This window comes from Aulonocara stuartgranti (genome assembly GCF_965226115.1).
Source record: "Aulonocara stuartgranti genome assembly, chromosome: 5".
NCBI classification, from domain to species: domain Eukaryota; kingdom Metazoa; phylum Chordata; class Actinopteri; order Cichliformes; family Cichlidae; genus Aulonocara; species Aulonocara stuartgranti.
In genome coordinates this window covers 36549833-36564207 of record NC_138943.1, presented here as the reverse complement: position 1 = coordinate 36564207, position 14375 = coordinate 36549833, and the positions used below count along the sequence as shown (strand labels likewise).

The window sequence follows — 14375 nt, the reverse complement described above, 5'->3', positions numbered from 1 at the left end:
GAGCAATAGGCTCATGATGTAATGTAAGAAACTTCAGTACACCACAGCTCTAGTTCCCCATGTTGGCACACAAATCAGATCCTGATAACAATTTGGTGTAAACCAGTATTAAACTGGGTAAAGCTACATATTTAAAAAAGAGATTTATAATCAGTTAGCACGTTAATTACTACTTAAATCAGAGAGCAAAAAAATAAGCAACCTAAAAATCGCATCGTGGCACAACTCTTATAAGTGACAGAGACCATTCAGTAGAAGGATTTTCCAGTACGTGTTCAAGAAATTATAAAGTGCCTGACTCTGACCTCCTTTTGTCTAAAACATTATTTTTCCAGCACTTGAAGTCTTTGGAGTGTTTTCTTTTCATGTAGCACTCAGTGTTTGTTCCTATGTAGGCCAAATCAGCATGAAACTGGAAAGCTTCCAGAAAGACAAAAATAGAAATTCACTTCCTGTTTTTCTGCTCTTAAACTTCAGTATATTCCATTTAAAGCACAAGAAAAAAGAATAATTGCCCACAACACTTTTTGACTTCCAATTAAAAAGCCCTTGTCTCATTTTGTGTGAAATTTCTCATCACATTCCACAAAAGGATGAGCACAGTGTAAGAACCACAAATACAAAGCATAATGAATCAAATCCTTTTTTATGAAACAGGCCAATGAACATAGTTCATCTCTTATTATTGGATTCTGTTTTGGATCTGTTATGCTTTCCCACACTTTGGTGTGAAATTGGAGTTTGGTTGGTGGATAAACCCCAGGTCCAGTTTTGCATCGGGGGAAATAACTCACTTTTAATACTTTGCACTTTTGTTTTGATCTGCTGGCCTCTGCTCCTGCTGTTTCTGAGCTTTCCTGCTCTTTGTGGATTTAGCCAGTAGATAAGCACATATTGCAAAAGCTATCACCTTGGTAGCTTTTGGATCGCTGAGATGGGAAGTAATGAAGTACAAATACTTGTACTTAAGTTGAGTCTTAAGGTACAGGCATTTTTTTGACTATCTATTTTTTTGCCAACTTTTTTAACTTCACCTCATTTTCAAAACATATCTCTACTTTCTATTTCTTGCAATTTCCTGGAAAGCTTGTTGCTTTAGCTTTAGGACATTTGAGGGGAGCTGTTTCCAGTTTGAATGTAAAAGTGGAAAGCAATAACTCACTGGTGCTTATTGCACAAGACAAGCTGGGAAATATACATATATATTTATATAAAAAAAAAATTTATGCAGCATTTATAGTAATATACTCGGGGTTAAAGTGGGTCAGGCCATCTGGAATTGTTGCATGCATGCCAGTGTGCATGCACACATAATTTGTTATTTGTTTCTAAGGCTATTTTATGAGAGCGACCAATTTAAATTATTTAACTATAATTGAAAAAAAAGATCAAATGTTACAGACTGCTTACAGTATTGTGTTTGCATTTTCTCCTTTCTTTACTGTGGGTCACTGTCCGCTCTCTCTCTGACTTTGATACTATCTCTCTCAGGAAAATTTTGAATTTGCCACTTTTTCACAGAGTTAATGTCAGAATTATGGATATACCTGACATCTCAGGTGAAGGAGGATTCATCCAGTGGAAGTCTGCTTCATGACAAACTCTTCCACCATATCACCCTGAAATCTTGCAGAAGAACAAAACATTTACTGTGAGACACTGTCCATGAAGTTATACAGTAACTGTGTGTGCGCGTCACCATTGTCTTTTCTCTCTGTATGCCAGGTATTTCTTAAAGTTAGTATTTCTTCTTTTACTACATGAAAGTAATTTGAGGCATTGCAGAGCTGTATCACTGTAATTGTGTACATTATGAACTGATGTCTAACAAAAAGAAAATGCGAAACACTGCAAATCCATCAGCTCACTTAAAAAAAAAACAAAAAAAACCGCCTGCAATCATCTTATCATGTGGCTCCCCTGTAGCACTCTGAAGGGAGAATTTCTTAAAAATAAATATTTAATGAAGCCAGCTGCAAAAGTAGCTTCATCCATGGGACACATTTACCAACACTTAGCTCCACAGCAAAACCCTCTTTTGGCATTAAAAAGCTACTGTCGGGATTTAATGTTTATTTAATGCATTGTCAATTTGGTGACTGGAAGGCGAGGACACAGCAGGTATTTTGGTGGCTTGCCTTATTGCATGTGTATTTTTAGGAGTTTCCTTTTTACAACATACAAATTTGGCAGGATAATATATTAATGATTTGTACAAATGTGATTTGCTAAGGTTTGCAGCCCACAGTTTAACCCTAAACTTAATGCTGTATTTTAGCTTTGGGGTTTATGATAGTTGGGGCATTCATCTATTGGTGTTCTGATGTGTTGTTCTGATGGGCTTATGGTTTACAGCTGTGAGTGCAGTGTCCTAAAACTTTTCAGTCATCCCTCATCCTACATGTTTAGAGCTTATTGCCTTGGTGCTCCTCAGTAATGATGCTAGTATTTTATTGGTAAATGGACTGGTTCCTATAGAAATTGAGCCTCAAAGCACTTTATACAGTATGCCTGACTCAACCATACACAAACATTTACACTCTACGCATTAGTGTTTTCTATCTGATGAATGCATCAGAGAGAGGTTGGCTTCAGTATCTTGCTGAAGAATACTTTGTGATGCAGACTGTAGTAGCGAGGAACTGAACCAGGTCCACTAGTCTTCCAATTGGTAGATTGTGCCATTTTTTTTTTTTTTACAAAAAATGGCACCTAACTATATGCTTTAGCAAAAAGGAAAGTTTGAAGCCTAATCTTAAAAGTAGAGATAGTGTCTGTCTCCTGAATCCAAACTGGAAGCTGGTTCCACAGAAGAGGGGCCTGAAAACTGAAGGCTCTGCCTCCCATTCTACTTTTAAATACTCTAGGAACAACAAACAGGCCTGCAGAGCGAGAGCGAAGTGCTCTAATAGGGTGATATGGTACTACAAGGTCATTAAGATAAGATGGGGCCTGATTATTTAAGACCTTGTATGTGAGGAGCAGGATTTTGAATTCAGTTCTGGATTTAACAGGAAGCCAATGAAGGGAAGCCAAAACAGGAGAAATCTGCTCTCTCTTTCTAGTCCCTGTCAGTACTCTTGCTGCAGCATTTTGGATTAGCTGAAGGCTTTTCAGGGAGGTTTTATCAGGACATCCTGATAATAATGAATTACAGTCGTCCAGCCTTGAAGTAATAAATGCATGAACTAGTTTTTCAGCGTCACTCTGAGACAGGATATTTCTAATTTTAGAGATGTTGCACAGATAGAAGAAAGCAGTCCCACATATTTGTTTAATATGTGCATATTAAATATCCTGGTCAAAAATGACTCCAAGTGTCCTCACGGTGTGTATTATCTGGCTTCATGGATAGATAAAGTTGGGTGTCATCTGCATAGCAGTGAAAATTTATGCTATGCCTTCTGGTGATACTGCCTATTGGAAGCATGTATAATGTAAACAGAATTGGTCCTAGCACTGAACCCTGTGGAACTCCATAATTAACCTCAGTGTGTGAAGAGGACTCTCCATTTACATGCACAAACTGACTGTTTAATTGCTGCCAGTTAATTACTGTCTTATTAAATAAAAATAAATTTGCAGTATAGATGTTTGATGGCTTTTTAAGTAATGGTTTAACTACTGCCAGCTTGAAGGCCTGTGGTACATAGCCGATTAATAGAGATAGATTAAAAAAATAATTACTGGTAGGACTTCTTTGAGTAATCTTGTAGGAATGGGATCTAAAAGACACGTTGATCACAGTGATGTTTCTAACTTTATGGAAGGCTTTTTTTTTATAAAGCAGCAAACTATTTTTCCAGGCTAAACGATGACCTTCTAAACTAGTGAGACACCATTTCCTCTCCAGCTCACGAGTTACCTGCTTTAATCTGTGTGTTTGAGAATTATTCTTCTGTGGCGACTGTTGTTGTGATTTGGCGCTATGTAAATAAAATTGACTTGAATTGATTTGAGGCTTTCTTTTTCAGAGGACCTACAGTATCCAGAGTCGTACCCAGTGAAGAAGTAAAATCATTATGACATAAATAATGAACTCACTTGACAGTATGTTTTAAAAAGATGACATATATTAAATTATTAATTGAAAGTATTTTGAACTCTAAATTATGGACAGCTACCCCAGGGGAGTCTATGAATCCAGAAGCCAGAACGCACCACAGTAGGCCCTTAACCACAATGCTACTACCAAGCAATGATGCTTGCATACTAACGTGCTATATTACTATGATTTTGCTCATTTACAAGCCACCTCCACAATCCAACTTCCTGCTGAGATCCAGCTCTCTATGCACCATTTGTTATTTGAACCCTAGCACCAGTCTTGGGAATTCCTCATTCTGCAGCATGCCAGAGGAAAAGTGAAGCTTAGTGGGTACAACCATGGGTAATAAACAAAACAATGGACACAAGTGACTATAAGGAGTTACTTTTTTTAGATGATGAAGTGGGTGTGTGTGGCTGTGGCTCGGGCTGTGCAAGTCTTCTGCTAATAAAACGATTTGTGGATTGATTACAGACTCCTTAGTAAGATACTGAACTTTGACTTGCACTGGTATATATGAAAAAGTGATCAGTGAGGAAAGTGTTACATGAACAACTGTTCTGACCCCATCTGCTTTTGGTAATGAATATGGAGTGCTGTTACTGTATCTTATTTTGTTTCATATATATATATATATATATATATTAGGGGTGCAACGATATTCGTATCGATATTGAACCGTTCGATACAGTGCTTTCGGTTTGGTACGCATATGTATCGAACAATACAACATTTGTAATTTATTTTATCAACTTTCCTTCTGACGATGCTGTCTGTGTTGAGCACTCAGTGAATCTGCGTTCGACTACTCCGCCTAGGCTGCACTGTCGAGCGCAGATCCACTGAGCGCTCAACACAGACAGCATAGTCAGAAGGAAGAGCGCAGGGCAAGCTAGCAAGACAGAAGTTAAGCTCTCCTTGCAAGATGGACCTCCCCCACTCTCATTCAGATCTGGCATTTGGAATTATTTTGGTTTTCATGTGACGTATGACCCTGAAGGTAAGCGAGTCATGGACTAAAGTAAAACAGTATGTTGGATGTGCCACGCAATGCTTAATTACATGGGTGGGAACTAGTGTGTTAGCGCAGTTAGCTCGTTAACGTGTTGGCCGTCTAGCCCCATGCACGGGGCGATCGGCGGTAGCTCGTTAACGGAGATTTGCCGTGTTGTGGCGTTAAGGTCATTTCAACGAGATTAACCTGAAAGCACTAGTGGGAACACAACGAATATGACTGCACATTTACACCGACATCATCCTAGTGCAAAGACAAAAACAACAAGCATGCTACTAACTTTAGCCGAGTCATTTAGACAGCTGTTAGCACATGATTCTCCTTATGCTGCTGAGAATATAGCCCAGAAGAAGCGGATAGTATAGCTTTTATTTTGGAAAGAGAAATTTCTCTGTAATAAACTCTCTTTTCCAAAGATGAGTGATTCCTCAATCAGATACAGGGCTCGCAAAATCGCTAGCCCGACGTCCTGGGGCTAGCGATTTTTTCAGTCGGGCTACCAAAATCTATCTCTTCCCTGCCCATCGGGCTATTGTAGGAAGGAAAAATATATGTCAATGCTTTTGCATTCTTTCAGAAATGTAGCTGGGTAATTATGTCATTGGCATCGGTGAGCCACTGTCAATATGTGACATATTGAAATCGCGTTTGAATTTGCGCTTGTTTTTTGCTTTCACTTTGCAATCGCGCGAACTGTGTATAGAGAGCGACAGCACTGATCTGTGAGTGATGATAATTTGTGCACCAATTCCTCTGACATCGTCTTATTAATCGTTAGCTTACTATGCAAACATGACAAGTGAAATCTCCCGCAGCTTAAACATGTGAGAGGCTGATCGCGCAGAGAATCGCTGAGCTTATGTGAGTCCGTGTGTAAAAGCAGCAGTATATATATTTTAGTTCTGCTGAGCCAAATAAGACAGGTCAGGGTGAAGAAGTGACAGCCAAAGAAAAGCTTACCACAAAACGGAGAAGTTATGACAAATGAGACTATAAGGCAAAAAGAAAGTGCAGCTTTATGGTTTCATGGACAAAAGAATTTCTGTTGCTGCAATATGACGAGCTAAATAACCAGGGCTGCACATAAGTGGTCCGCAGGTGCGCATTCGCTGTCAAAATAAAAAACACGCACAAGGGTTAGGGTTAAATTTAAAAACTGTACTTTTGAGTTAAAATATATATTTATAATTTTAATAAATGACAAATTAAAAAGGCATGAACATTTTTTTTGTATCGAAAACATATCGAACCGTGACACCAAAGTATCGAACCGAACCGAACCGTGAATTTTGTGTATCGTTGCACCCCTAATATATATATATATATATATATATATATATATAACACCCAGCACGCCCCTGCGGGCGGTTTATCCCTCAAGCTCGGGTCCTCTACCAGAGGCCTGGGAGCTTGAGGGTCCTGCGCAGTATCTTAGCTGTTCCCAGGACTGCGCTCTTCTGGACAGAGATCTCCGATGTTGTTCCCGGGATCTGCTGGAGCCACTCGCCTAGCTTGGGAGTCACCGCACCTAGTGCCCCGATTACCACGGGGACCACCGTTACCTTCACCCTCCACATCCTCTCGAGCTCTTCTCTGAGCCCTTGGTATTTCTCCAGCTTCTCGTGTTCCTTCTTCCTGATATTGCTGTCATTCGGAACCGCTACATCGATCACTACGGCCGTCTTCTTCTGTTTGTCTACCACCACTATGTCCGGTTGGTTAGCCACCACCATTTTGTCCGTCTGTATCTGGAAGTCCCACAGGATCTTAGCTCGGTCATTCTCCACCACCCTTGGGGGCATCTCCCATTTTGACCTCGGGACTTCCAGGTTATACTCGGCACAGATGTTCCTGTACACTATGCCGGCCACTTGGTTATGGCGTTCCATGTATGCCTTGCCTGCTAGCATCTTGCACCCTGCTGTTATGTGCTGGATTGTCTCTGGGGCATCTTTACACAGCCTGCACCTGGGGTCTTGCCTGGTGTGATAGACCCCAGCCTCTATGGATCTTGTGCTCAGAGCTTGTTCCTGTGCTGCCATGATTAGTGCCTCTGTGCTGTCTTTCAGTCCAGCTTTGTCCAGCCACTGGTAGGATTTCTGGATATCAGCCACCTCCTCTATCTGCCGGTGGTACATACCGTGCAGGGGCCTGTCCTTCCATGATGGTTCCTCGTCTCCCTCCTCTTTCTTGGGTTTCTGCTGCCTGAGGTATTCACTGAGCACTCGGTCAGTTGGGGCCATCTTCCCAATGTATTCTTGGATGTTCGTTGTCTCATCCTGGACTGTGGTGCTGACACTCACCAGTCCCCGGCCCCCTTCCTTCCGCTTAGCGTACAGCCTCAGGGTGCTGGACTTGGGGTGAAACCCTCCATGCATGGTAAGGAGCTTTCTTGTCTTTATGTCAGTGGCTTCTATCTCCTCCTTTGGCCAGCCTATTACCCCAGCAGGGTACCTGATCACGGGCAGGGCGTAGGTGTTGATGGCCCGGATCTTGTTCTTACCATTCAGCTGACTCCTCGGGACTTGCCTGACCCTCTGCAGGTACTTGGTGGTTGCAGCTTTTCTAGCGGCCTCTTCATGGTTCCCATTCGCCTGCGGGATCCCCAGGTACTTGTAACTGTCCTCTATGTCTGCAATGTTGCCTTCTGGTAGTTCAATCCCCTCAGTTCTGACTACCTTCCCTCTCTTTGTTACCATCCGACTACACTTCTTCAGTCCGAACGACATTCCAATGTCATTGCTGTATAGCCTAGTAGTGTGGATCAGTGAATCGATGTCTCGTTCACTCTTGGCATACAGCTTGATGTCATCCATGTACAGGAGGTGGCTGACAACTGCTCCGTTCCGTAGTCGGTATCCGTAGCCAGTCTTGTTAATGATCTCACTGAGGGGGTTCAGGCCTATGCAGAACAGCAGTGGGGACAGAGCATCTCCTTGGTAGATCCCGCACTTGATGGTGACTTGTGCTATGGGCTTGGAGTTGGCCTCTAGTGTTGTACACCACATCCCCATTGAGTTCCTGATGAAGGCTCTTAGGGTCCCATTGATCTTGTACAATTCTAGGCATTCCAGTATCCAGCTGTGGGGCATTGAGTCATAGGCCTTCTTGTAATCAATCCAGGCAGTGCACAGGTTGGTCAGTCTGGTCTTGCAGTCTCGGCTGATTGTTCTGTCTACCAGTAGCTGGTGTTTTGCGCCTCTGGTATTCTTGCCAATTCCTTTCTGTGTCCCGCTCATGTATTGACCCATGTGCCTGTTCATCTTAGCCGATATGATGCCTGACAGGAGCTTCCATGTAGTACTGAGGCAGGTTATTGGTCGGTAGTTGGAGGGGACCGGTCCCTTCTTGGGGTCCTTGGGGATCAGGACCGTCCGGCCTTCAGTTAGCCATTCCGGGTGTCTCTCGTTAACTAGCAGCTGGTTCATTTGTGCTGCCAGACGCTCATGGAGTGCAGTCAGCTTCTTCAGCCAGTAGGCGTGAACCATGTCGGGCCCTGGTGCTGTCCAACTCTTCATACTGGAGACCCTTTCTTGGATATCTGCCACTGTGATGGTTACTGGACCCTGTTCAGGGAGGTCGCTGTGGTCTGCCCTCAGATCCTCTAGCCACTGAGCATTGCCGTTATGGGTTGCATCCTTCTCCCATATGCTCTTCCAGTATTGCTCCGTCTCCAGCCTTGGTGGTGCTGTTCTCTTATTGTTCCCTTGCCACTGAGAGTACACCTTTGCTGGTTCTGTGGAGAACAGCTGGTTTATTCTCCTGCCTTCTATCTCTCTGGTGTACCTCCTCAAGCGGCTGGCCAAGGCTGTGAGTCTTTGCTTGGCAGTTTCCAAGGCCTCAGGTATGGACAGCTTGCTGTATTTCTTAGGCACCTTATTTGTCGCACCTTTCTGCAACTCCGTTAGTTGGCTAACCTCCCTCCGTGCTACTTTGATCTTGCCCTCTAGCCTCCTTCTCCATGGAGGGTACTGCCCCTTGTCGCTGTTCAACTTGTAGCCAAGCATCTCACTGATCACTGCTGCCGTATTGTAGATCAGCTTGTTAGTGTCGGTAATCGTGGTTGTAGGTATTGTCCGTAGTGCTGCATTAACATCATCTAGCAGACCTTCTGAGGGTACTTCACGTAATCTTGGTAACCGGCTACGGGGGATCCAGGTTTCAAGCTTGGCCATGATCCTATTTTTCAGGTCAGTTCCTCTCGCACTCAACGATCCTTCTCCTATCGCACTTGGGGCTATGTACCCAATCTCGGGTGGGGGTGATGATATCACCCCCCTGACCTGGCGTCCTGACTCCTCCTTGCCGTAGCATTTGTGTTGTACCTCGTCAATCTCTAGCTGTGAGAGCAGTCCCTTCTTTCGAATGTTGGAACACTGAGCTACTAGTTGTTTTGCCGTCATTGTGGATGTTGGGTATCGATATACAGTGGGGCAAAAAAGTATTTAGTCAGCCACCGATTGTGCAAGTTCCCCCACTTAAAATGATGACAGAGGTCAGTAATTTGCACCAGAGGTACACTTCAACTGTGAGAGACAGAATGTGAAAAAAAAATCCATGAATTCACATGGTAGGATTTGTAAAGAATTTATTCGTAAATTAGGGTGGAAAATAAGTATTTGGTCACCTCAAACATGGAAAATCTCTGGCTCTCACAGACCTGTAACATCTTCTGTAAGACGCTTTTCTGTCCCCCACTCGTTACCTGTATGAATGGCACCTGTTTGAACTCATCATCTGTATAAAAGACACCTGTCCACAGCCTCAAACAGTCAGACTCCAAACTCCGCCATGGCCAAGACCAAAGAGCTTTCGAAGGACACCAGGAAAAGTATTGTAGACCTGCACCAGACTGGGAAGAGTGAATCTACAATAGGCAAGCAGCTTGGTGTGAAAAAATCAACTGTGGGAGCAATCATCAGAAAATGGAAGACATACAAGACCACTGATAATCTCCCACGATCTGGGGCTCCACGCAAGATCTCATCCCGTGGGGTCAAAATGATCATGAGAACGGTGAGCAAAGATCCCAGAACCACACGGGGGGACCTGGTGAATGACCTGCAGAGAGCTGGGACCAAAGTAACAAAGGTCACCATCAGTAACACACTACAACGGCAGGGAATCAAATCCCGCAGTGCCAGACGTGTTCCGCTGCTGAAGCCAGTGCATGTCCAGGCCCATCTGAAGTTTGCCAGAGAGCACATGGATGATACAGCAGAGGATTGGGAGAATGTCATGTGGTCAGATGAAACCAAAGTAGAACTTTTTGGTATAAACTCAACTCGTCGTGTTTGGAGGAAGAAGAATACTGAGTTGCATCCCAAGAACACCATACCTACTGTGAAGCATGGGGGTGGAAACATCATGCTATGGGGCTGTTTTTCTGCCAAGGGGACAGGACGACTGATCCGTGTTAAGGACAGAATGAATGGGGCCATGTATCGTGAGATTTTGAGCCAAAACCTCCTTCCATCAGTGAGAACTTTGAAGATGAAACGAGGCTGGATCTTCCAACATGACAATGATCCAAAACACACCGCCCGGGCAACAAAGGAGTGGCTCCGTAAGAAGCATTTGAAAGTCCTGGAGTGGCCTAGCCAGTCTCCAGACCTCAACCCCATAGAAAATCTGTGGCGGGAGTTGAAAGTCCGTGTTGCTCGGCGACAGCCCCAAAACATCACTGCTCTCGAGAAGATCTGCATGGAGGAATGGGCCAAAATACCAGCTACTGTGTGTGCAAACCTGGTAAAGACCTATAGTAAACGTTTGACCTCTGTTATTGCCAACAAAGGTTATGTTACAAAGTATTGAGTTGTATTTTTGTTATTGACCAAATACTTATTTTCCACTGTTACGTCCCTCTGCAGCTTTTAATCGTCTCAGTGTTTTCAGCTGGTGCTAATTGGCCACACCTAGTCAGGTGTGGATAAAAGCATACCTAAGGCAAGCTTTCCGGCAGTGCACTAGTCTTTGCCTTGGTGGCACCAGCCATTTTAGCCAACCTGGTTTTCCATTTTAGGATGAAACCTCTTCTCACCCACACTCTGTTATTCATCTCCTTTTTTTTATGTTGCGGCTTTTGAGCCGGGTCGTAACATAAGTGGGGGCTCGTCCGGGATATTTGGACATTTTAGTGGAGACTGAATGTCAGTTTGTTTTGCTTTTAAGTGGGTGAGTGATGGTGGTCACTGTAATTGTGCAAACTCCCTTTAGTTAGTGTGTTTCAGCTGGGTGGCTGTGCTGCCCTTCCATCGAAGCACTTGTTTGTTGTTTTGCTTTATTGTTTTAGTTTATTGTGTTTGGTGGCTATCCTGGGTGGGGGTACGCTTCAGAGTTTGGTAGGAGACTATATCTCTGGTCTGCTGCCTGCTCTCGAGTTCGCGTTTAAAGTTGCCTCGAGCCTGGTACACCACTGAAGACTAGGGTAGGAAAAGTAAGGGTTTTGTTGTTTTTAGTGTTTTAGGCTGGGAGTTGCACATAGTAAATCAGTGGCACCAAACTTGGTAGGAGGTTTGAGACCATTCATGATTATGGTCTGTAGCTGAGGCAGGTAGGCTGTTTTTAAGTTGGCATTGTGTGCACACCCTGTGTGTGCATATGTCAGTGTGGATGGATGCTAATGAGATCCTTGTGAGGTGAGTGTTTTGTGCTGTGACCTTTAGTGTTGTGGGGAATATGGCTATTTTGTTGGATCACTTGTGAGTGTTGTTGGCCAGGTGATGGCAATAACACTGTGGGGTGCTGAGCCACCCTTGATGTGATCATTGTGTGGCCATAGCTCTCCATTTTGTGGTTGGTCACTAGTACGCTTGATTTACTGAACTTTTTGGATTAAAGTAACTTGTTGTGGTATAGGGCCACTTGTATGTGACTGTTTGTGTGGTGGAGACAACAGATCACTTGGTTGTGATTATTTGTTGCTACTTTTGGTTTTGTGTTGTAGCAGATCAGGTAATCATTTTGGGTTTGTGACTGTTGTGCTCCTTTGTGTTGGTCACATGTTACTTTTTGTCTGTTCAGTGTGGCAACTTCAAATCCTCATGCCCATCCATGCTTAGAGATGCCAACTATAACGTGAACACTGTGCTTCTGTTAGCTTTAACTTTTATTCCAGGTTTGTAGGTCAAGGAACTGAAGGCTTCAGAGGGGCTTTTAATAAATTTAAGGGTCCTAGAGGAACCCTTTTAAGGGAGGAGGTGTTACGTCCCTCTGCAGCTTTTAATCGTCTCAGTGTTTTCAGCTGGTGCTAATTGGCCACACCTAGTCAGGTGTGGATAAAAGCATACCTAAGGCAAGCTTTCCGGCAGTGCACTAGTCTTTGCCTTGGTGGCACCAGCCATTTTAGCCAACCTGGTTTTCCATTTTAGGATGAAACCTCTTCTCACCCACACTCTGTTATTCATCTCCTTTTTTTTTATGTTGCGGCTTTTGAGCCGGGTCGTAACACCACCCTGATTTACCAATAAATTCTTTACAAATCCTACCATGTGGATTCATGGATTTTTTTTTCACATTCTGTCTCTCACAGTTGAAGTGTACCTCTGGTGCAAATTACTGACCTCTGTCATCATTTCAGGTGGGGGAACTTGCACAATCGGTGGCTGACTAAATACTTTTTTGCCCCACTGTATGTATGTATGTATGTATATATATATATATATATATATATTTTTTTTTTTTTTCCCCAGTGGTTCAAACTTTTCGATAGGGTTCTCTTACTTAATTTTCTCCTTCATTCATAGGATAATTGAGAGATATGAATGACTACCTTTAGGACACAAGTCCATGGATGACTGCTTTTCATCTATCAGGAAGAGCAATAGAACAAAAGAAACTGGGATAATAATATCTAAGTGCAGTCTCTAATTGGACTGGAAGAAACAAGACAAAATACGCTCTTCTATAATCTAACTTAATCCCTTTCCTCTCTTGTTTAATTCTTTATTCTTTTATCTTTCCTTTCACTGGCTACTGGCTACCTTTAAACCTACATAACAGAAGAGTTACTGCCGACGCAATTAAGAAAATGATGTGATTAAAATGGTGATACTCATAACCAAAGTCTAAACATAAAAGTCTTGTGTGCTGCAGTACACACAACCAAACTCTTTGGAACTCTGAAGCTACTGAGTCAGCAGAATGTTGGCAACTGTTACACTATATGTAAAAGTCCCTAACGTTACCACTATGGGTTGCAACACCTGGTAACCCCACTCTCTAACTATGTGGTGGGATTAGAGCTGACGTAGGAACGAACTGCTCTTGTGTATATCAATAGCCTTTTAATCAATTTCACCCCTCCAACTGCCACTTTAAAGTCGTTCTTCTCCACAACTATTTTTTTAGATCTGAATGTTTTTGATGTTTTGTAATGGTGCTTCCATCACCACCTGCATCCGCCTCACCTGTTGATCCTTCACCTCCACCGGTACCAAACCAAAGACCTCATCATCCAAAAAACCAGGAGGAGAGGGAAATTTGACTACCGAGGCGCGTCCATCCATATTGTCGAGCCAGCAAGCGTAGTACAAGGACATCTTGATGGAGCTCTACAAGTGAGGTTTGAAGGCGGCTCTTCTCTTCTAAGCCCGGCTTCGAATAACGCAGTCCAGCGGCGCCATAAAGTTTTTCAGCTCCATGGATGATGCTCAACAGTACACTAAGATGCTCCCAAAGTCTCCAGAGCCTCATAAAACAACATTACTAACTAAACACTGACATTAGTTTCAGGTAGCAAACATCACACGTACACACAGAGGGCACAGTCTGGATTCACTAAGACGCTGCTCTCCTCCTTGAAGTGCAGTTATATAGTTTGAATATAGAGTGTTATACTACTGAAAAACTGAATTTTATGTTTCCTTTGATTCCATAATTTACCTGGTGAATAAGAACCTCAATAATATTTATCTGACTGTGGGCTAACAACATAATACCTGTTGCATGGAGATTGGGAGCTTCATTTTATTTATCCTTGCTGTTTATTTTAAGTTTATTTTAATCTAGTTTTATTAGCACTATTTATTGAATTGTGTAAACCTTTTTTGTTTTTAAATTGAATATATTTGCACTCTGCTTTGAATTGTTCCAGTCTTGATATTTAGACTTGGTGTCCAATACAGTTTTTTCAGCTTACTATTCTATGCCTAACTGGAGCAGTGGTTGGATTGTTTCAACACTTTAATTCTGTTGCGTTTGAAGAGCTTGCTGCTTGTTTTTTTCTGGCAGACAATCTAGTTGGGGGAGGGTAAGGGTCACAACCAAGAGTCTCACACATCTACTCAACTTTCTTTCTGGACTAATTCCCAC

At 42.9% G+C, this 14375-nt stretch overlaps 2 protein-coding genes across 7 annotated transcripts in view; one reads left to right on the top strand and one right to left on the bottom strand.

Moving 5' to 3' along the window:
* LOC309706770 (copine-9-like) overlaps positions 1-14375 on the top strand; it is a 186982-nt gene that overhangs the window by 89242 nt on the left and 83365 nt on the right. Inside the window, exon 2 of one of the 6 annotated variants that reach the window (XM_082533602.1) lies at positions 13509-13626. The exons of 3 other annotated variants lie outside the window; for them this stretch is intronic. The gene's annotated coding sequence lies outside the window, so the exon portion shown is untranslated. Of the gene's footprint in view, positions 1-3853; positions 3861-13483; positions 13627-14375 lie in introns of those variants that run through there. 2 more of the 6 variants (XM_082533600.1, XM_082533601.1) reach the window with 2 other exon arrangements.
* Positions 1-14375, bottom strand: part of LOC309706775 (transcriptional repressor scratch 1-like) — a 409990-nt gene that overhangs the window by 350595 nt on the left and 45020 nt on the right. The window lies entirely within an intron of this gene.